Below are 24,558 nucleotides of genomic sequence, written 5' to 3' on the forward strand. Positions count from 1 at the left end.
TGTGGTCCTGGGACCACACTTTGAGAAAGTGACCCAGGAAAAGCCAGGCTTCCGTTCAATTAACAGGCTTGGAGAGGATGAGAACATGAGAAACTCATCCACCAGAGGGGGTTCCAAAGGGCAGAGTAAACATGCCTGGATTACAATGAGCTGCTCCGGGGCAAGATTTCGGGCATCCTTACATGACTGGGGGTGAGTCCGATGGAGTCCAGGATGTTTTCCAGCAGCTGTAAAAGTCTGTATGAGCAGATCACACGTATCCATCACTAGTTACTTAATGTTGGCTTCCTTCTGTGTACATCCAACTTTATTCAGTGCCCGGCAGTTTACTTCTCTGTGCCTGAGAGGGCTTTTGGTTCCGGTCCAGTACTGAGTAGGTGTCCTCAGAAAGAATGAACAGTTGGCAGCAGAGACCTTTAGCAAAACCTGATGGTATGAGAACTTTACGGTTTTTCTTAAAGCCTTTTGATGACTTCCCATAGCCTTTAGGGTATGATCTAGAATCTGTAATACCATGTACAAAGTCTTTCACAAGGTGGCTCTGGAGCATCTCTGCCATGAAGAAATCTCTCCTTCCTTTTCTCGACTTTGGTCACAGCAGGTGGATCCTTCCTTGTGTGCACCGTGCCTTCTCCAGCATCAAGGCTTCACATGTTAGAATGCTTTTCCTCTTGCTTTTTGAGCTAACTTGTACTGATTCTTCTATTGTTAACTTCAGTGTCTCTTTGGGGAAAACTCTCCTCACCATCAAACTGGAGCACCTTTCTCCTTTTCTTTGACAACACGTCTCACTGGTGTGATTCCACGTTTACTATCACTTTCCATGTTTTGACCACAACTCCGGAATGGCGGAGGGGTGACCCACTTGTCTGCATTGCTCCCGGACTTCCCTGTTTTTACAATTCCAAGTCCTGTGCCCCAGGAAAACCAGGATGTTTGATCATCCTAGCCTTGTTCCCACCATCCCCCCAGATTTAGCACTTAACTCTGTGATGGGAACATATTACGTGCCCAAAATATTTGCATTAAACAGAATGGAGTAATGCTTAAAGTGGGTAAAAAGGGAATCATCTTTGACTCTCAATAACCTTATGACCTCAACAAATAATACTTTGAGAAGGGAAAAAAGATGGCAAAAACTTACTATTCAAAATGACTTTGGGGGTCTGATTCCAACCTTTCACCTTGAAAGTTGCTAGGTAGATTTAAGACTGAAGATATATGGTCAGAATGAATAAGGCCAACCTGCTGAGAATGGGGGTCCCCATTCATCCATTCATTCAGCAAACAGTACTGTTTTCTGCCTATCCTCCAAATACCTCCACCTCTCCAACAGGTTTACTAGCAAATACTGTTCATTTTCTTGAGAGTTTTCCGAAATCACCTAATGAAATGCAAATACTTTGGTAGGACATAAGCTCTGTCAGCTATAAATCTGAAGTGGGAAGGGGGGATTACCTTGAGTACCAGGACAAGGAGAACTTCTAGGGTGGCCTGGGTTAGGCTGTGGTGACATCCTGTTTCTGTTTCGAGGTCCCCTCTTCACCCACCTCCCTGGGGACATGAGTGTCTCTCTCAGTAAATATACAATCTGTGCTCCTGAAGAAATGAAGTGCTTACAGGAAACAAAATGTCCTGAGTCACTTGAATAAACAAACTCGGTAAGTCCTCTGTAAAATCCTTTGTAATTTTAAACAGACTCTCAACTGTTGCGGAGTATTTAGGAACACAGTGTGTTTAAGAGCCAGCATCCAGGATTTCAATCTTCCAAACAAGAAAATTAGAAAGCGTGTCCTGTTCCCAGCGAGACAGAGTAAAGGCAAAAGCTATTAGGACAACTCATCTTCTAGAATATTAAAAACACCCCCGCACGCTCTTCCAGGTCAGAAGAACAGGGACCCACTGGAGCTTGGAGTGGTAAGAACAGCTGTATGGTGGTGCCTCTCGGACAGGTACATGGTAAGCTAGTGATTGCTCATGAAGACAGAGATTAAAGTGAGGGGAAAGGAAGCAGAGATGCTTCTCCTTAGACCGCGATTCCTACTTTACTCTCAAAGGATGCCTCTACTTCAGACTTTGGGGGAAAGGTGGGGCAAAGAAGAAGGTGAAAAGAGTCTGAGGAAATGGGGAAAGATGCTCCAGAGTGGTTTTCATCCGCTCAGAGCCAATTCCTTTAACAGAAGAGGAGCTCTGCTTTCCTTCACCTCAAACAGTGATGATGGAGGCGACTGGGGTAATCTTCAAAGCATTCTTGACCCGACAGCTACCTCCAAGACCTGTGTCTGTTGCAAGAGGAGCCTATGGGCACAGAGTGGACCAGGCCAACCCAAATCTTTCAGTACTTGTTCCTTCTGGGTTAGCTGTTGCTATGTAACAAATTACCCTAAAACGTCAGTTGCGGAAAATGACCGCCATTTTATTACAGTTCACGATTTTGTGGGCCAGGAATTCCAGCAGGGTTCCATGGGTGACTCTTCTGTCCCACTGGGCATCAGTTGTGGTCATCTGGCGTTGTATTCAGTTGCCCGATGGGCTGGTCTGGAGGATCCAGGACAGATGCCTTGATGGGAGCGGTGGGCTGAACCATGGCCCCCAAGATATCCAGGTTCTAATCCTTGAGACCCATGAGTGTCACCTTACACGGCAAAAGGCACTTTGCAGATGTGATTAAATCGAGACTTGTCAGATGGGGGGGATTAGCCTGGATTACTCAGGTGGGCCCTAAATGTAATCAGAACTGTCCTTATGAGAGGCAGGGAGATTGACTCTATAGAGCAAGGCTTCGCAAGAATGGAAACAGGGTCCTACGAGTCTGGCTTTGGAGCTGGAGGGAAGCGACCATGAATCAAGGATTTGGGGGGGATACAGCTCTGGAAAAGACAGGGAAACAGATTTGCCTCTAGAGCCACCGGAGGGAACGAGGCCCTGCCAACACCTTGATTTGGGCCTGATGTTGGACTTCTGACCTCCAGCACGATAAGAAGTACCAGGTTGGGTACAGCAGCCATAGGAAGTTAGTACAGCAGGGATGGTCGGAAGACTGGACTGAATGCAGGCTATTGAACGGCAGGCCTGCCGGGGCCTCTCCAGTGAGGGGGCTGGTCCCAGGACTCCTTCCGTGGCAGCTCAGGGTCTCAGAAGGAGTGTTGCCAGAGAGGAGTGCAAGGTTCAGCACAGAGCCTGCCCAGACCCAAGGGGAGGATCCCGGGTATGGACAGGACACGCTGGTACACAGTAGCTCCGTCACTGTCAGGGATGCAGCTCGCTGGCTCTCAGTGATCCACTGTCCTTGGCCTGATGTCCCTTTGTCTAGGAAGGCTTCCTGAACTCCAGCCAACGCAACCACATTTTGTCCACCAGGAAAAATAAGGGAGGAAGACAAAAGCAGTGAAGGACACAAGCCAGCTATCTTTTAAGGGCCTTCCTAGCAGCTGTGACCCACACTGCCACTTTCATGCCTGGCAAAAGAACAATAAAGGAGTGAATCTTTCATCTGGGTGAACAGGTGCCTAGCTAAAAGCCAGAGTTTCTTCTACTAAAGAAGACAGGGAAAACCATTAGTGGCTAGAACTTTGGCATCTGTGGCACGTGCCACGCCTACAAGAAGAGATTAAAAACATGGGATCAGAAAAAAGAATGACCTGATTTCTGACTGGATTTTAGTATGTGATACAAACACATTAACATTAGCACGTCACGACCCCCTTTCCAAAACCACATTAAAATCAATTTCAGGATGTGCATCATGAAACGACTTTTCTTTTCCTTAAAATCTTTTTCTGGTAAAGTTGAGATATATCTTATGTTCATTAATGTCTTACATTTGGGCAATGATGGTAAATATCTCATTGGATTTACTGCCTCAAATTTATGAAGTAGATAACATCCTCAGGGTTCATAAGCGTTAGTCAGGTTGTTCAAGCTCAGAGCCAGGTCTGAAATCCAGATGGATCTGCCTTCAAAACCTGTGTCCTTACTGTTCCAGAATATTTCATGCTTCCTCAAAATATACCCAAACTTTTGGACTTTAGGAAAGAAATAACCTTAATGTGAGGGGCTTTTCCCATTTTCTCCTGCAGTAGAATATTGTTTGGTGGTAGACAGAGGTAATTTCAAACTGAAGAAGAGAGTGGGACTGTGATATAAAGAAAAATTGCAATGAAATACTGGCCCAGTCAGAGAATTTTGTTTAACTATCTAGTAACTAGGGGTCCTGGGTCCTTTCAGCGTCACCACAGCTACATAGTAGGTCTCAGCTGAATTTGTGTTATAGCCTGGTGGAGAGCCAGTGTAAACAATGCAAACTGAACTTCCGTGCTTCTAAGTACTATGGCAGATTCCTGAATGCAGAGCAGATGGAAAAAATAAACTCGAACCATTTATATCTGTCGTATATTGAAGGGGAAAAAATCCCCAAGTGGAAACATAGCTTGATTGGGTATTAGAAGAGTGTATTTTTTAAATATGATACTTGAAGAAATTTGAATAACAAAATGTTATTGGGTAAAAGTGGGTAAGTAGAGTGTCGGAATCCAAAGGTCTCCTAGAAGACAAGAGTTATCCTTCACCAGCATTCTAATTTAATCAGATGTTCAAATAGTCAAGCCTTAAATTGAGGGGATGCATAACAGCATTTTGCTCCCAGATTGCATCTCAAGAGTAGACTTGAGTATTGTCATGACACAAATATATGCATACTGTTTATATGCCCAGAGCTTTCCCCCACAGTTCCTTCCCTGTATGACCTAGCAACATGAAAGACATTTTGAAGGAAGCATGTCTATATGGCATTGATACAATCTGATCTGATAGAACATCTGCTCTTGGCAGCTAGCTCTTCTAGAGGTCTTAGACATCTGAGTAACTTTGTAACCAACAGCCAGCTCTGTTTACATAGTCAGAAGCTTCAAAACAACTTCCAGCTTGAGCTGAAAGCAGTGGTGTGGTTTAAAAGATCAAAGTCGCGAACTTCAGGATGTAAGCAGAAGAATAGTGAAATTCAACACTACCTTCTACCCCAGAGAAAGAAGTCAGCTGGACTTGGCTTTGTTGTTGGAAAACTGGAAAACCATCTGTGTTCATTGAAATCTGAACACGGAGTGAAATAACCTCTAAATCCCATAAGGTCCTAAAGAAATCATCTATCCCTAAATTGGTGATTTATTCTCATTAATATTTTGGGACTTATTGTCAGGTATAATCATCACAGGAGACATAAAATACATCTCCTGCATGTTACGAGGTTTACCTTTAAGACAGATTTGAATACCAGTTTCCAAACTACTACCAGTCAAGAAATCATTAGATATTTATTGCTGCTTATTATGTGTCTCTTGAGCTATGATGGAGTGCTGTTGATGATTTGCCATTAAGGAAGGATACTGAGTATATAAGGGGCATTTCTTTTTTCCCCAGTTTTATTGATATATGATTTGATTGACAAATAAAAATTGCATACATTAAAAGTGTACAAAGTGGGAGCTGATGGTATAAATCCTGGAGCCCAAAGGTCCAAGAACCAGGAGCTGCAAGGGCAGAAGAAGATGGACGTCCCAGCTCAAGAAGAGACAGAGTGAGTTTGTGTTTCCTTCACCTTTTTGTTCCAATGAACAGGATGATGCCCAAGTAGGTAGGGTGGATCTCTTCACTCAGTCCACTGAATCAAATGCTCATCTCTTCCAGAAACACCCCCATAGACACACCCAGAAATAATGTTTACCAGCTCTCTGGGCATCCCTCAGCCCAGTCAGCTTGACACATAACATTAACCATCACAGTAACCATGCTGTACATTATGTCTCCAGAACTTATTCATCTTATAACTGAAAGTTTCTACCTTTTGACAAATATCTCCCATTTTTCCCCCATCTACCCCCAGCCCCTAGTAACCACCATTCTACTTTCTGCTTCCATGAGTTTGACTTTTTTCTTTTTTCACAATTCCATGTATAAATAAGATCATACAGTATTTGTCTTTCTCTGTCCAGATTATCTCACTTAGCATAATGCCCTCCAGATTCATCCATGTTGTCACAATGACTTCATTTCCTTCCCTTTAAGGCTGAATAGATTTCCATTGTATATATACATCATCTTTTTTATTCATTCACTGAGGGACACTTAGGTAGTTTCCATATCTTGGCTACAATGAATAATGCTGCAATAAACATAACAGTGCAGATGTCTCTTTGGGAGGGTGATTTCATTTCCTTTGGATATATACCAGAAATGGTGTTGCTGGATCATATGGTAGTTCTATTTTTAATTTTTTGAAGAACCATCCTGTTTTCCTTAATGGCTGTTTACATTCCCATCAATAGTGTAAAGGAGTTCATACGGGGCATTTCTTAACCACAGAGTCAAGGAAATAGCTTCTCTTTTCACTCTAAGTACTATCGCATGTGATCTTCAAGGCTGGAGATGCATAAACTTCCATAGGAAAGTTCTTTCTGGATTTACACAACTTTGGGAGTATCAAGCTTCTCCATTAAAAGAGTGTCAGCCTCATTCATTCCATGTTTTTTGGGTTTTTTTGTTCATCCATTCACTTATTCTTTCATTCAGCACCTTTTGGAGTGCATTTTATGGGCAGCTACTGTGCTAGTATTAGGATTAAGAAGAAAGAAAAAAAATGTAGACACCCTGCTGCTTATAGGCTAAGTGGGGGAGAGAGACATGAATCAAAGGATCAAAGCACTGTGAAGTTGGCTTCAGAAGAGCAGTTCAAGGTTACATGGGAGTTGACAGAAGGGCGTTTGACTGAGAGTTCCATGAGGGAGGTATTAGGATCTGAGAGCTGAAGAAAGAGTGGGAAGGAGGGAGAAAAAAGAGGGACAGAAGAGAATATACTGAGGAGACAGAACAGTTGGTTCAAAACCCCTGATATGGGGAATATGATGGGAAGAAGTCCCAAGTGTTCCAGGAATGAAAGGCTGGTGTGAGTGGAGAGCAGGGATGGACAGAGACCCTGGGGAGAGGACTGGCATTTCCAAGTCCCTGCCCTTCCCATTTCCCATGGCCAAGCCATCCTTAGGTTCACAGATTCATCCAAATGTAAAGTAGGAAGCTGGAGCCTACTGGTCTCATGAGATTTCACATCTTATTTTTAGGTACATTTTTGCATATAATTTTAAAGATACTAGAGGGCTTATAATTAAATCCCAAGTCATGACAGAAATATCCTTACCCCACCTTTAACCTTTACTACCTGCCTCTCATGTTTCCCATTCCTGAGCAATTAGCCACATTTAATTCTTTTAGCTATTTCTTTGGTTTCTATTTCCACATTTCTAAATCAGCTTATATTGTTATTTATTCATCTACCAACTTTAGACCCTCCATTTCCACCCTGTGGAGGTAGCTGAAGTTTCAGCTGCCTTACACCGTCTTTCACACCTCACTCTCCTTGTCTTCCCAGCAAGGTTATAATCACCATTTTTTACACTGTTCATGATCATGAACTCTGTGAATATTGTTCACTGCTGAGCCTACTGTATATTGTGGTTATGGTTTTTTTTTTTTCTTGCACAGTTCTTGGATTTCCTTGATTAATACTTTTCCTTATTTCTTTATTGGCCCTACTCTCTTTATCCCTAATATTTTTCCATCAAATCTGAAAAAAGACTCCATCACCGACAAAACTCCTGCATTGAGAACACTGGCGTGGCCACCAGCATTTTGGGAGCAGAGTGAGGGAAGGGGGCTGGGGGTCCATTACTCTCTCCGTGAACTTTCCATTATCTTCCTGCTTTAAGATGGTATCACCTAACCTCCACCAGTCCGGGCATCTGGAGCCTCTCCAGGTGAATTTATTCAGAGGCTAAATCTGTATCTCCTGCTCTGTTGTGGTGATACGGAGCAGGACCTGGGGCTTCTGGGCACAAAAGCCTTTCTGTGTCCCCCATTTCTTGATTACAGGAAATAGGCTTCATTCAGCCTCCAGGACCTTCCCTGAGTTTCAAGGAGCACGTTCAAACAGATGCTTGCTAATTAGGGAAGGGAGGGGATGTGGAAACAAGGGAGGAGCAGTCAAAAGAAACAATAGTGCAGCCTTGGGGCAGGGTCCTGGTTCCCCCTCAAGGGACACACATAACAATATCTTTGAGCTGTTTTGCAGATACTGAAATCCCCACCAGGTGGGAGAAGTTAACTGCATGCTGCCCACAAGCATGTAGACCCCAGACCGGTTGGAACCAGAAGGTTGACGATGCGGACTCCCACTTACCTCCCCACCAACCAATCAGAAGAATGTCCACGAGCTGATCACGCCCCCTTTGCATCATTACTATAAAACTCCTCACTCCCTGCTCCAGGTTGGGACACACAGTTCTGAGGGCATTAGCCCGCTGTGGCCCCCTTTGCCTGGCAAAGCAATCAAGCTATTCTTTTCTACTTCACCCAAAACCCTATCTCCGAGAATTAATTCAGTGCTGGGGTCCAGAGGTCGGCTTCGGCTTCAGTGGGAGGCATTGGGGGAGGGGTGGGTTCTAGTAGCAGAGCATTTCCCTCTATTCTGCTTAGTCAGTTACCAGCCTTCCATCTTCTTTCCAGCTTCCAAAAAGTTGGTTGAACATGCTGATTTGCTGATACATCCTCTCCCTTTTCTTCATCCCTAGGAGCGTATGCCTATCTTATTCCATTCCTCTCATTTTAGGGGGCTTTCAGGAGAGAGCAGGGACAATGCTTGGGGCCACGTTACCCCGAAGTCCCCGTGGTTTCCTGGTCAGTTTTCTCTCTGCCCCCATTCAGACCTGAGGCCAATGAGGATCTCACTAGGGAACGAGGGGATGGCTCTCATGCTAAACACCAGCTCCCCCAGACTTTCTGCCCTCCTGCTTTCTGCTGTGTGTGATTGTGCCACCAAGTCTGGAGATGCGTCAAGGAGGATCCCATAGCAGGTTCTCCCCCATGTGCGGTTTCGTGGGGTTGCATGCTCTGTAGGACTGGAACCTCAATGAGACTGAAAGGTCATAAGGTTGCTCTTGTATTTCCTCTTCAAACAACACTGGAATCATAGCGATGCCCCACCTCTGGCCCTTTCTCTCTCTGTGATTCTTCCTTGAATCTGGGCATCTGGATGGGAGATGTTTATTGAAAAACTCAGAGTAACAGGGACCGTCCTCCTGCCTCCTGGGCAGGTCCACCCGTTAATCCTACGGCGGGTCTGTCTCCTATTATTTCAGCCCCTCATGGCCTTCTGGACAGAGACTTGCCCAGGCTGGAGAGGAGTTCTGAAAACTGTGTAGGCCTTCCCATTCCCAAAAGAATAGAAATGGAGACAGCACATTTTGGACCTAGTCTATCCCGGAAAGGTCCATGAGAGAAGAATCAAAATAAATGTAAAGGGGAACACGCCTGACCTCTTCGGCAGAATCAAAATAAATGTAAAGGGGAACACGCCTGACCTCTTTGGCAGAATCAAAATAAATGTAAAGGGGAACACGCCTGACCTCTTCGGCAGAATCAAAATATATGTAAAGGGGAACACGCCTGACCTCTTTGGCAGAATCAAAATAAATGTAAAGGGGAACACGCCTGACCTCTTCGGCAGAATCAAAATATATGTAAAGGGGAACACGCCTGACCTCTTTGGCAGAAACAGCCTGCTGGATGCGGGTCACTCGTATTCTTCCTGGTTACTCAGCAACACAGATGGTGAATAATCAAACGTATGGACGTGACATGCCTTTCCAGAGTTTGTGCTCCCTGGCTGGGTCTGCCTGGAGATGGGAGTGGGTCCATGCAGCTGCTGAAAAAGAGGGATTTGTAATGGAAATGCTGACAGATCCTTAACCGGGGCCGCGTTCGCCAGAGCTGCGATCAGCTAGTAAATAAGGTGAATGGGCTCTGCTTATCTCATTTCACAGCTGAGCTGTGTATTGCCAGATAAATCAAATCAGGGTAAACGGCTTCATCTAATAAACTGGGTCAACACATAATGTATTTGTTCAGGTTTGCACTTTCATTGATTCTCATTTGATTTCAGAAGAGATATTTCAGCTCCTGTTGGAACGTTTTTTAGGATTCATCCCTCCTTCTGGGAAGGAGAGGCTGAGAGGCAGGGACACAGAGCTGGGATCTTTTTTTTTTTCTTTTGAAATAAATTAAGTTTTCTGATTCTTGGAAGTTCTTCTGCTTTCCATCTTTATGCATCGGAGTGGGGGAAGGGCGACGGTAGGACCGCTTGGGGAGAAAGTGGAGAAGAAGCAGGAAAAAGAACTCCCATCTCTCCATCTGCATTTCCCAATAATGTTTTAGTGATGTTTGCTAATGTATCATTCATTAACCATCAGCCACTATGAAAAACATAATCTATCTCGCAAAGTGGACATTATTATCGCATTAAATCATTTCACAATATACCTGAACGGTTCCACATGAGAGGCCTGGCCTGCCCAAGCCCAGATGCCCCCGGGGCAACTCTTCAGCAGTAATGAGATACGAGGTCTGTCTGTGATGAATACGATATTACTCGTGTCAGCGGCTGCGAACGGCACCCAGAATATTTCTTCTTACAGGTTTTTATTTTTTTCCATAGCAAAGGAACTCAGGCAAAGCACTATTAACCCAGTAAATGAAGCTCTAAAGAGCACAGAGTGTGTCCATTAGGAGACAAGATGGTGACTAATCCAATTTTTCTTGCAGGGAGAGACCCTGATGCTTTGGTAACATCTGGGGACGGCTGGCCCTGCATCACACACGAGGCTCTGTGTATTTTGTCCTTTCTGGTTGTCTCCTTTCTCTGCCTTTGTCTAAGGACAGTTATTGCATTGTCCCCTGCTCTCCCTCAACCTCCTCTTGCCTAAAACCTCTTTGAAGGTGATTAAAATAATGTCCATTGGTAGAAGAAATAGAAAAGAGTGTCTGGTGGGGGAAAGAAGAAAGGGCCAAGTGGTAAGTCTTCCCATTTCCCATTTATAGGACATTTCCTGAGTCTTCAGATATGTTTGGTAGTCGGGCTGGAATCTGCACAAAGGTACCAGGGATCAGTTACTCTCTGCTCCCGTTAAAAGCACATCACACGGTTTTGCTTTTGGGGAAAGAATCCATCTTTTTCTCTCTCATAAGGACATTCACTTATTTCTTTTATTCCTTGAAACACTGTTTGCAGGCATTTGTTCACAATGTTGATGGATCAAAAACAAGATTCCAGATGTCCCTTTGCCTAGACAGCCGAGGAGAGGTATAGGGGGAATATCTTGAGGACCTCAATGAAAATATAAACAAAGTGGTGATTCTTTCCTTAACTTTACTCTAAATCTTCCTTCCCTTCCTTTTCCTCAACTAATGCGTGTTACCCGTCCACGTGCCCTGTGCGGGACACTCACAGTTGGCGGTGTCCTTTCTCCAGCTAACAATGTGACAGGGAAGACCAAATCTGACCCCATATTAGATCTGTTTCTTTTACTTTAACCTTTGTATTCTATTGCTTTTGCCTGGAGCTAAGAATGTTGCCTATAGCCTGAAATAGACAGGATAGCCCATTCTCAAGGCTCTGACCTTTAAGGGTATAACCCTTTTCCATTCATAGAGAGAGAAAAAGCTGCAGAACAGAGCAAAACATTTGTCTTGTTGGAAGTTTCCAGGGACATCCATGACCTGACCTATGAGGACAGCTGCAAGAACAAAGGATCCCTACACCAAGAAGTCTGCAACAACCAACCGCACCCCCTCCTTCACCTTGCCTTTAAAACTGCTTTGCTGAAACCCTACGGGGAGGTCAGGGTTTTTGGGGGGCATGAGCCACCCATTCTCCTTGCATGCCCTGCAGTAAACCTTTCTCTGCTCCAAATTCCAACGTTTTGGTATTGTTTGGCCTCACTGTGTGTCGGGCACACAAACTTGCCTTCAGTAACACAAATACAAAACAAACAAAAAGCCACATATTCCCACCTTTGAATAGCCACAAAGGAGCTGCACTGCTGCCCCAATTAAAATTGGGTTCCAGTCTGGCAACTGTCATATGTAACTAAATGTGATGTCTGATTTTTTTTTAATGACGACCCTACATCATCACTTCCCAAGAGAACATCAAAAATACATTCCCCTGAAGAGTAGCCTAGAGAGTCAGAAAATAGATCCTTTTCCCCCCACAGGTTTGTTTTCTGCCGTTAATCAATTCAGAAGGATTGGCTTAATTTTCCACACTGGAAAATGCAGTTTGAAACATCCCCTTTGAAAGTCAAATTTATAATATTTCACATTACTCTGGTATATCAGCTCAGGTGATGTGGAAAATGTAATTCTGAAAACATTTTGGCTTACTTGTGGTCTTTAGAAGGGACAGCATAGTATGAGTCATGATTTTGTATCTAAATGTCTCTCTACTTCCCTTCTCATGCTGAAATGACTTTATAGATTTTATTAGTTTCAGTGAAATGTACTTACATTGAATGAATCAATCAATCTTGCCCTGCACCCCCCTGCCCCTCTTATTTCTCTTTCTATTTTTTTTTCTTATTTGACTAGAGATCAGTTGATGAGGCATTTTACTAACAATGCCCATATTATTCATACCATGATCAGAAAATATTTGTAACCACTTTTTCAGAAAATGTATCTAGGTTTTTTGGTGTTTATTTAACTCTTCTTCAATTTAAAAGGCTTACTGTGAGGTTTTTAAAAATGATCTAGACAATATAAGAGGATCTAACAAACTTAGAGAGGTCAAATGTTTAGCAGAACATTATTTTGTCCAATTTTAAAATGCTTATTTTATTTCATTAACAGATACTATTTCTGTGGACAAGAATATCTTGTCCACATCATTAACTCAGATCTAACAAATAGTTAAAAGTAAACACCATCTCTTTCTTGAAACTTCTGCTGCAATGTGGTTTTCCTTCGTGATCACCTTTCCTCTTGCCCCAATATTTTATTATTCATTGATTCATTTTTTCCCATTTATTAGTCCAGAAAATGTTTATTGATACTGATCAGAGTATTCCTAGGTTTTACTACTTGTTTTATTTCCCACAACTCCCAGCAAAGTGATTGGCACTGAGAAGGCGCTAATAAAATTTGCTGAATTGAATTAACAGTAAATTTCTCCTAGTTGGTTTTCTAGGTTCTACCTTTAGCTGGTCCGAATGTTTTAGACAGGGCAGCCAAAGGTACCTTTATTTAAATTCTCCAGACTGCTGTTCATGGCGTTCCATAATCTGCCCTGAAGATGTACTGGATTGGACTGCCTTGCCCATGTAGTATCAACCCAACACTCCCAGCTACCTCCATGCTGTGCTAAAGCTGGGCCTCCTGCCGGTAACTCACCTTTCCAAATTTGCTCCTACTTGAATGTTACCCACGTCCTCAAGGCCCTCTGCAAGCCCTACTTCTCAGAATCCCTCTCTGTAACTACAGTCTCCATTGATTTTTCCTTTTTACACTTACCTGCGAGGTAAGTAGAGTTAATCCTATATCTATATAATAGATATACTAGATAATCCTATATCTATATCTATACAAGTAAGCTAAAGCTCAGAAATGTCATGTGATCTTGCCAAGGTTTTAGAGCTCAGGCAGGGGAAATGCAGAAGCTGGAATTCAAAACCCAGGTCTGGTTAAATTTAAACCTTCTTCATTTCAAATTCCCTGTGCTGCCTTCCAAGGTAGAATACTGAAGTATGCCACAAATACCTTCCTAGCAATCGACCTCTGTTAAACATGAAAATTAACTGGAAACTTCCTAAAAACTGTATGGCCTGAACCCCCCTCCCAGAGATTTATAGTTAGGGATGAGTTGGGATCTGGGCATTTAAAAATAATTTTTTTAAGTCATCCAGTGCTTCTAATGTGTAGTCAGGGTTGAGAAACAACAAACTGACTAAACAGTGACCTTCATGTGTTTTGCTGCCTCCAAGATAAATGTCTATGAAATTCCCTCTGATCCCCAGTCCTCGAACTCAGTCCAAAAGAAAATAAGATTATTTGGCATGACTTTATTTTAGGGGACTCATATTTGTTTTATTGTTATATGCATAACTGAAAATTTACCATTTTAACCTTTTTTTTTTTTAACAAGTGCAATCTCCTCTGGTATTACTAAGGCAATAGAGGGTTTCCTTTTTTTTTTTTTTTAAATTAATTAATTAATTAATTAATTTATGGCTGTGTTGGGTCTTCGTTTCTGTGCGAGGGCTTTCTCTAGTTGCGGCAAGCGGGGGCCACTCTTCATCGCGGTGCGCGGGCCTCTCACTATCGCGGCCTCTCTTGTTGCGGAGCACAGGCTCCAGACGCGCAGGCTCAGTAGTTGTGGCTCACGGGCCTAGTTGCTCCGCGGCATGTGGGATCTTCCCAGACCAGGGCTCGAACCCGTGTCCCCTGCATTGGCAGGCAGACTCTCAACCACTGAGCCACCAGGGAAGCCCTTAACCATTTTTAAGTGTACAGTTCTGAGGCATTGAGTATATTCACAATGTTGTGCAGCTGTCACCACTATGATCTCCAGAGCTTTTTCATCTTCCCCAACTGAAACTCTGTTCCCATTAAACTCCTGTAAAAAATAATGAGCAGAACCCTCAATTAAAGAGTTGGGAGAGCAGAAGGGGCCTCTCACTTCTTGTGACGGCGCAGGAGCCCAACAGGAAGAGTAAAGCCTCCTCTTCTTTCCTGGTGCGGATTCAGCCAATGAAAATCCAGGGACGCTTGTTCACGAAGCCCGTGCTCCCAACTTCCTCTTCTCTCTATAGAAGCGTCTCCTGCTTCTCCACTGTAGGGACCTGCACGTGGCTCAACACACTTGCAGACTCCAAACTGTGATTCTCTCCTGATTCCGAATAAACCCATCTTTGCTGGAGAAATATCTGGCAGTCCATTTGTTTCAGATCAACGCTCCCATTCCTCCCTCCCCCGGCCTCTAGCAAGCACCACTCTACTTTCTGTCCGTATGCTTTTGACTACTCCAGGGACCTCATATAAGAAGATTAACACAGTATTTGTCCTTTTGAGACAGACTGGGACCTGGGACCCTTTGCTGCAGGGCTTGCACCTGGACAATTGTCTCCTCCAGCAACAGAATACCAAGAAATTATAAGGGACCGTGTGCATGTGCAGTTGGGACAAATTATGAACAGTAAGATACAAAAAGGTCAAAACCCAACTGCCGTTTCTGCAAAAGCAGGGTCCTGAGCGTGACCCCTGCACACGGCACCACCAAGGAGCTGGGCAGCCCGAAGCCACCCCTCTGGCCCAAGCCACTGCTCCTTCCCAATGAAGCCTTGCCTGAATTTCTTCTCTGGCCTCTTGTAAATTTGTATTGATTAAAGAGTCCAAGAACCCAGGTCGGTAACACTATTGTGACTAGCTTATTTCATTTAGCAAATGTCTTTAGGCTTCATCCATATTGTAGCTCATACTTGTTTCTAATAACATGTTTATTTTCTTATGTGATCATTAACTTCAGAGACCAATAATCTGTTAGTGTTTTACACAAATTAGGTGCCTCTAAAATTACTTATTGAATTTAATTAAAAGGAATTGGTTAAGGTTAAAATTACCAGCCTGTGTGGTTTCTGAAATACATTATTTCTTGTGATAGAAAAATAGTACTTTTGTTGGTGTCTGTCTTTTGGTATTTCTTCTACTTATCACAATTGTCCACAAATTATCTATAAAAGTTTTTAAAATTATCAGTCAATTTCTTTCAGTATCACTTAAAGTCATCTGTCTGTCTTGGAGTCCTGGGTCTGCTCTTCAATTCAATTACCTCGAATTTCTCTGACTTTAACAGGCATAGTCTGGCCTTGCTGTCCCCGTTTGCCTGAGGCCTTGGGACTTCCAGTTTTAAAAAGGTGACGGTTTTGGGCAAACTGGGATGAGTGGGTCACCATACTGGCCTGTCTTGCTTTCACTGACACCAAGCTGTTCTGATGGTGCCCCCCATAACAAAGTCAGAAAGGGCTTATAGTCTTGTCTGGCCCAGGCGATCAGTTATGAAATTTTGGTGTGAAATTATTTAATTTGCCATTTGGTTTATCTTAAACTAAGTATGCTATCCAGCTTTATCTTTATAACACTGAAAGTTTCATTTGTGAGTCTCAAGAGAAGAGAAATTTGGTTACTAAATATCTTTTTCACAGCTGGTGGAAACATTCAGAAAAAAGTGTAATAAAATTTCTACTTCCGTTTTCTTTTTGAATTTAACTTAAGGGTTTATTGTAAAATGTTAGTTTCTCATTGTTGGTGACTCGAGCACAAGGACACGGTGCAGTTGGGTGCAGCTGGGGCCAGGACAAGGGTACGTGGGCCCAGGGCTAAAGCCAGGCTCAGGAGCGCGCTGATGGCACTGCTTCACCACCTCCAGCAGGGGGCGGTGTCCAGGACTCCCAGGCGTGGGTCCCTGGCCTCAGGTGCATGTCCATCTTGAAACGCTGGGGAAGGGAGCTCAGAAGCTTGATTTTGATGGACAGGACGATAGGAGGCCGTGCTGCAGTGTGGAATGGTGGGCATGAAGGCCACGGCCACTGCATCCCCTGGGTTGCTCCCCTGAACCTGCACCTGCTCCACTAGGGTTCAAATCCCCTAGTGTCTGTGCATGGTCCAGGTCATCGATGGAGCAAATCAGATGGAAGACCTCACCCGTCGATGCCAGAAACCTGCTTGTCTGTCCTCCTCTCCTGGGTTCTTGGGCTGCTCCCCCCAGAACGGGTTGGAGAGGGGTTCCTGCTGTTCAGGAGGGTGCCCCCAACAACCACGCCACCAACGCCGCCCGTGTTCGGCTTGCAATTCCTCTACTGCCTTAAAAACAAAGAAGCAATTAGTTAAAATGTTTATCTTTCCTGACACATAGGTGTACTTGTTATTTTTGCTTAATTTTTTTAGCTTCATTGGGATGGGCAGTCAACTGTTTCCTTTTTAACCTTTTCTCCTCAGCTTAGAGATTGATTGTACTGCTGAAACGTGGTGTGTAAAGGAGTGTTGTGGATTGAATCTGACATCTCAGCCTCGTCACCAGTACCCACCCAGCTCCACCTCGGACATAGTAGGAGCTGTAAGAGTTCTTTGGACAGTGGTAGTACCTTGACCCAAAGGTTAAACACGTCTATCATTGCTGTCATTACCTCTGCAGAATGGGACGTACTAGCATTGAAACTACAGTGGTCTACTCTGGAGGAATTACATGTAAAAATAAATTACGAAAAAAAAAAAAAATAATAAATAAATAAATTAAGGCAAATAAATAAAATACTGCATGCATGTTGAGGGCTACCTCCCCAAGGCCTTTCCAACTTTCTTCCTCTCCCTTTGAGTTAGTTGTTCTCAATCTGGCCACGTGACCTAGCTCCTGACCAGTCTGAGGCAGTCAGAGTGGTCCCATTTCTCACGCCATCTCTTGGCTTAGGGATGGATGTGGGCCTCAGCTCAGGCGAGTGAAATGGGTGAGGGTGGATCTATTGATCTACTATATGTGCACCTGGAAAGGGATTCCTTGCTTTTTTTTAGCAGAAGCAAAAGGGAAACATGGCTTTTTCTGGAGTTGTCATTTCCGAAGTGAGATGTGAGAGCTGGCAGCGTGCAGCCATCATGCAACTATGAGAGGAGCCTGCCCAGGACAAAGGCAGCAGGCCAAGCATGGCAGAGTCAAAAGGCGGAAGAAACCTGGGTCCTTTAAGACATTGTGGAACTGCAGAGTGTATCTGTCTTGACCCTCTCTTAACTCTTATTTCTAATTCCCTGAGTTAGGAACCTGGGGATTCTTGCAGTGCCAGTCAAGCATTCACACTTATTTTGAGGAATTTCTCTGAGTGTAGCCAGTGAATGACCTGCATCAGAATGTCCTGGGATACTTGTTAAAAAGCAGGTGCCTCTCCAGATGTATGTTATGGGTTCTGTGATTGGGGCCTACGAATTGCCATTTTTAACAATTCCACTATTTACTCTTATGTTCTCTCACGATTCAGAATCTGTATTTTCAGGAAAATAATGATATCTACTGGAAAGGGCTCCATTTATCACCCTTTTACCGAACAACCTTGCAATGTATATTTTCTTATGTTGACCCTTAAATCTTACAGGGCATCTTACTACCTGGAAAAGACTCTCTAGTTAGGATAGTAATTTAGATTATATTTAATTTGGAACTTCATTCCTCTGGCCCTAGAGAGCAACTATTGGTGTATCGACACACCCCATGGGTGGTCTTTTCTCTTACATATTGGAGGCTGGCGAGCCTATCTTTGGCACACTTTTGTGAGAGAGAAATCTTTCAATTTCACAGGGACGCATTTCCACAACGTCCCACTCTCCAGCATGTGAATCTACCTACAACTCACTGATCGCATCCTCCTTCTTGCTTGTTAAAATAGAAGTATATCCTTTCCTTAAATCTGGCTTCTTCACAGGTGCTTTGGATGTGTTCCCTCCCACCTTCCAAGAACTTGGAACCCCTTCTCTCTATTTTGTATGCAACACAAAGCAGAAGTTGACCTTGGGGAATTTAAGCAAAGGCCATATATTAGAAGGGTGTCAGAAGGTCACAACAATAGCAAGAAAGCTGGGGGAATAAAGGCAGGAAAGGGCAAGGCAACTTCAGAGGGTTAGGAAGCTGAAACCATAGAACTGGGCTTATAGCAGGAACTTAAGCTGGAAGTGGGGTGCCTCCACTGGTATCCTGTGCCTTCCATTTCTTTTGCTCTGTGTCACTCCCTGAAGAATCAACATTACCAAATGAGTATCTACTAGTCATCCCCCAAGTATGAAGTGTCTGAGAGGAAGGAAGGATTTGTCCAGCCAGCTTCCACAATGAGAGCTGGTACTGAGACAGGCTGGGGCCTGGAACTCTTTGCTGCAGCGCTGCAGTGCTTGCACCTCGACACACCTCTCCTTGAGCTACAAAATACAAAGAAACTATAAAGGACTAAAGATAACTGCCTGCATGTGCAGTCGGGGCAAATTCTGGACAAAAGATACAAAGAGACCAAAACACCCAACTGCCACTTTTGAAGAGCCCAGAGCAAAAGCAGGGGGTTGGGAGCAAAAGCAGGGTACTGCGCATGCCCCCTGCATACGACATCACCCAAGAGGTAGGCAAGCCCCCTAAGCCACCCCTCTGACCCGACCCCTGGACACACCCCTATCCTCACCCCATATAAGGAACAAGCTCGCCATCCCCCTCAGGGAGTGAGCAAGAAAGGGAAACTTGTTTTTTCTCATTCTCCCCTGCTGCAGCAAGGGCCCCAGTAAAGCCTGGCCTGAATTTCTTGTCTGGCCTCTAATCAATTTCTATCGATTAAGGAGGCCAAGAACCCTGGTCAGTAACAGTATCTGAATTTATTGTCCCACAAAGATGTCACACAAGAGGGAAGAAGGAATTTCTCAAAAAGAACTTGAGCTGCTTTTTGGGAAGGGGAAATAGATATTGTGTTGATAAAAACTTACAAATATCCACAAATATTCCAGTTTCCAGTTTCTTCTGTTACCAGTGCAGACCCCGCACGTTTGAAGTCTTGAACAGGCGTTTTGCAAATAGGGTGACAAAAGCAGTCACTAAAAATACCTTCTGACTCTGTCCCCACCTTCTCTGCAGAAGCTCCAAATGTCCAAACTCGTCCCAAATGGTTCTGGAAGTGCCCCTGTAGTGTGTGCTCTGAGAGCTGGTTCCCCATCACAGGGTTTCATCCTTGGATTTACAAAGGAAATTTGGGTGCCCTTTTCCCCATGTTCCAAAGTTCTGGGCTGTGTCTTGAGAGGATGCTGTCATCAAAAGTGGAAGCTTTGCTGTTGATATTACCATAGCCTTGGTCACGGCCACCTCCACTGCCTTCAGCAGTTCCTGGCTGTCACCGCCATGGTCACTGTGGGTACCTCTGGTGCCCAATGACCCACAGAGATGTGGAGAAAGATTCCGTTTAGCTTTTTGTTTTTCAGGGTTTTAAAAATTGAAGTATAGTTGATTTACAGAATAGTGGTTCAGTATTTTTGCATCTTATACTCCATTATAGGTTATTACAAGATAATGGCTATCCCTTTAGCTTTTAATTCCTCTTGCACTGTTTCCACCCTGCCTATACCTCAGACATGATTACATGGGCTGCTCGGCGGAAAATCTAAGTGTCTGTGTGCCTCTCAGAATTCCTCCTATCCCTCTGAGGATGAGCCCATCCATTGTCTTTGAACCAGATTTCTGGGTCTCCTCAATTTTTCCCTTTGATCAGTTTTTGACCCAGAGGCTCTCAAGGATCTGCACCATCCCATCTTGGTTGATGCCATCCTGGGTCCAAGGTGAGACCCTGCTACCTGTACTGTGTACCATTCCCCAAATCAGCCCTTTGTCTTTCTCTTTCCTTTTTCTAGAATGTCACTCCCAAGCCCTATTCACCTGTAGACTCTAATCCTTTAATCTCACCTGATCCAGCTCTCTAATTAATTGCAGCCAATCCACATTCTATCCCACAGCACAGGACATTATATGGAAATTATCCATTATGTTTCTATCTCTCCAACTGAACTCTGAACTCCTTGAGGGCAGGGCCTGGGTTGCTTTCATTTCTCTCTCTTTAGGCATTTTCTGACACAGCTGGCTGCAGGGTCCGGGGTGTCCCAAAGCTAGTGTTGGCTCACTGGTGAGTGGGGTTGGGTCCCGTGGCAGCTGGCTGAGGGGTCCAAGGTGTCTTGGAGCTGGTATTGGCCAGCTGGTGGGTGGAGCTGGGCTCCTGGGTCTCTGGCTGCAGGGCTCTGGGGGTCCCAGAGCTGGTGTTGGCTTGCTGGTGGGCAGAGCTGGGACCTAGGGGGTCCTGGGGCAGATGCCAGCCTGCTGGTAGGTGGGCTCGGTCCTGGTATGGGAGGCTGCAGAGTTGTGATTGTCCAGAGGCTGGTTTCTGCCACTGGTGGGCAGAGTAGGGTCCCAGGGTCTCTGGCTGTGGGCCCTGGGGGTCTTGGGGCTACTGCTGGTACACTGGTGTGCAGGGCCAGGTCCTGGGCCCTCTGATGGATAGGACCTGGTTCCCAGAGTGGCTCACTTAGCAGCAGGCCAGCTCCAAGGGCAAGAATTGAAGCATGTGGAAGGGTTGAACCTGGAATAAGGTCAAGGGAGCTGGCTTGAGTCCGGAATCTGGGTTATTGTTGTGGCTCTGCCCTGATTGGCTCTGTGACCTGGCCACTCACGGCACCTTAGCCTCTGACACACCTTCATCTGCACCAGCTGTGATGGGGTGAAGGAGGCATTTAGCAATAGAAGAGCAGTCAGTGAAGTTGAGTAAAAAAAACTTGAAGAAGAAATAGCTAAGTTTCTCATTAACGATCCTTTCATTTTTTGATAATACACACCAGAATCTTTCCAACCTGAGTTTTTCCAACCGGAAATGCAGTAATAAGAGATTAATTTTATTTAAAAAAGGAGGCTAGAAATGAAGCAGATAGATAGAGGGTTGCTTTAAATTCTGCCCTCGTTGATTTCTTTAGCTCACACTAGAAAAAAGTTGGAGATGGAACATGGAATGTGTGAAAAATAAAAGGCTGCAGAAAATAAAAATTTATGAGCTCAGATTGTAGGGCTCTCTCTCTTTCTCTGTCTCCTCCACACACATTCAAAGAATAAATACTAATAGGTGTTAGTGTCACTTAATGGACCCACACACAGAACTGAAAGAAATGTTTATAATTCTGACCTCAGTGACTCCAGTAAGATCAGTTCTTTAGTGTTTAATATTGTTTCAGAGTTTGTGCTGTTAAATCAAAAGGTTATCTATAATACATCTGGTGCTATTAATGCAAAAGATCAGGGGTATTCAAAAGACATTTATTCATTATTAATATAGATAATAAAGGATCATTTATGAGGCTTCAGATGAGATTTTTATCATCAAAAGTTTAAAAAGGGAAATTTATTTTTGCTTCGGGACTGACATGAGAGGTGTCTGTAATGGGAAACGTGAGAGTCAACACAAAACTCTCAGATTCACTCTGTTCCCGAAGATGGCTGACGCTTTATCTCAACAGATTAAAAAGAAAATGAAATTCTGTGATTTAAATTTCTATCGACAGGGCCTTCTTGATCTATTCTTGATTTGTCCTTTATCAAGATGTTGATGTTCTTTGCTTCTCTTTCTTACATTTGTGGGTTTTGGATGAAGGGGAAGAATTCATCAAAATATTGGGGACTGTTGGCAAATAAACAAAGGACCAAGTTAGCAGCAGAATCTTTACATACTAGTGAGAGTTACAAGTCCAGCTTTTACTGAACACAAGAAGTAATGAAGAGGGTGTTTGGAAGATACACTATTTTGAAGGAAGGCCATATAACCTTGGGAGTCTTGGAAGAGCTCTTGGATCTAGAGCAGAGTATTACTGGAATTGCTCTTAGCTTATGCTGTTAGAGCTGCTCCAAGTAGAATTTAAATGAGTTTTTAAGGAAGTTGAGGGGACTGTCAGAATTTCTCTCACCTCAACTTGGCAAATAAGCAGCAACTAACCAATTCTCCAGCCAAAGTTGTATTTGGAGACTTATTGGATTTATTGGAATCCACACAAGTGAGACAGAGAGAGTTAAGGATGCTTCCCACAGAATCAGCTACAGATTATAGCTGAATAAACGAAAATGCCTTGTTAGGCCCAGGTACCGCAGTTGAAGTGATCTTGCACCAAAGGATGGTGGAATATTCCAAAGGCATTTATTCATTGCTAATATACATAATTAAAAGCCGGGCTTTTAGATGAATTATCTTCATTAATAAATGGAAAAGGAAGATGTATGGACCAAATGACCCTGGATTACCCTGGTTTCAATATTAGCTAATCATTTCAGTACTAGAAATTAAGTAAAACTCAATAAAATCACACATTGCTCCAAACCTGCTTCGTTAAGGTCAAAGGACAATTGGACTTCATCGAATCCAGTGTCCCACTCAATAAATATGCAACCTAATTAACACTGGTGCCCTGTCTCTAACTCCATCTCAGAGCCTTCGTGCATCTAAAAGAAGCATCAACCCGACTGTCAAAGAGTGAGGAGAAATGTGCATGATTCAAATGTATCGTTACAATGTAGGACAAGTCTTACTGAGAAGCTTTTGTGTTGGATGTAGGATTGGCTCTCAACATCTATTCCACCCTTTTTCTAAGGTTCCCATGTGTACTGAGCCCACTGGAAAGGCAAAACGTATATTTCTTCGACATCTCCGCACTCCTGTTCCAAATGAGATTTAGGTTTTGATAATCAGGTGCTCTATTCGAGACTTAGAAGATGCAAACCCACTGGTGGTGATGTACTTTCCTGGCAAACACGGTCATGGTGGCAGTTTGGTTTTTCTGCTGTGCTCAGAATGCCCCATCTTCAGTCCCCAGCTTTGCTGGTACTGAGAGCCAAGGAGCTGGCGTCTCTTTGGGGAGAGGAGGTTCTGGAACCAGGAGCAGTAATGGCAGCTTCCTCCTTGAGTTGGTGGTGATGTGGTTCTGGGACTGGCAACCTAATCACAGAAGAGGCAGTATCTCCCTCAGTGAATCCAAGTTGTCCCTGGAAGTTCAACCTGTTTCATTTGTTTTTCTCAAGACTCCTCATAATTCTGTGAACCATTTAATGGGCTGTAATAGACCCATTCCCATTCTTTTTTTATTTTTGGCCGTGCCAGGCAGCTTGCAGGATCTTAGTTCCCTGACCAGGGATCGAACCCGGGTCCCTGGCAGTGGAAGTGCGGAGTCCTAACCACTGGACCGCCAGGGAATTCCCAGTAATAGATCCATTCTTGTTCGAATTGGCTAAAGCAGCTTTTCTTAATCTTTTACCCTCAAAATGCCTTAAGATAATTTCCAAACCTCAGGGAACCCCTGTGTTTAAAAATGATTTTATCATAGCACAGGGAACTATATATCTTGTGATAACCTATAATGGAAAAGAATCTAAAAAAGAATACATATATAACTGAATCACTTTGCTGTACACCTGAAACTAACACAACATTGTAAATCAACTATACTTCAATAAAAATTTAAAAAATGATTTTATCTCCAGTTCATGGAATTTGTAGCATTATCTGAAAGTTGTAGATATAATAATTGACTGTAATAATTGTCAACCTTTTTTTGAGTAAAGGATGATCTTTTTCTCTGGATTTACTTATTTTGGCCAACTTGTTAGTAGTCTATTCTTTTATGTGGTTCCCCTTCCCCCAAAAGATATCAACTTCAATAAAAGTCAGTAGTGCAGGTAGGAAACTTCAGGTATGCCTTAAAAGGACATTTCTAAGGAAACTTCAGGTTTGCCTTAAAGAGACATTCTTTTTGATGTTTTTACTCTATCCAAGTAGATCTAAGAGTCTTGTTGGAATTTTCTACTTTGCAGAACATGCTAATGAGATATGGTATATAGTATGTGCACAGGTAGTTTTCCCTTTAACTAAAACTAAAAATTATTTTTGTCAATTTCTCTTGGGTAAAAGTGTAGTTAGTTGATCTTTTCATAAAGGCAAAAAAGAATAAATTTCTGCTAAATAACAGTGGGCAAAAACCAAAATGGAAATTCATTTTTTCAATGGTAAGCTTGGCAGACTTAATTTTTTGTGTGTGTGTGTGTGTGTGTGTGTTAGCTATTATTTTTATTTTACATAGTCATAATTATCTTATACAAGC

The sequence above is a fragment of the Balaenoptera physalus genome, assembly GCF_965194825.1.
Source record: "Balaenoptera physalus genome assembly, chromosome: 11".
In the NCBI taxonomy this organism is placed as follows: Eukaryota; Metazoa; Chordata; class Mammalia; order Artiodactyla; family Balaenopteridae; genus Balaenoptera; species Balaenoptera physalus.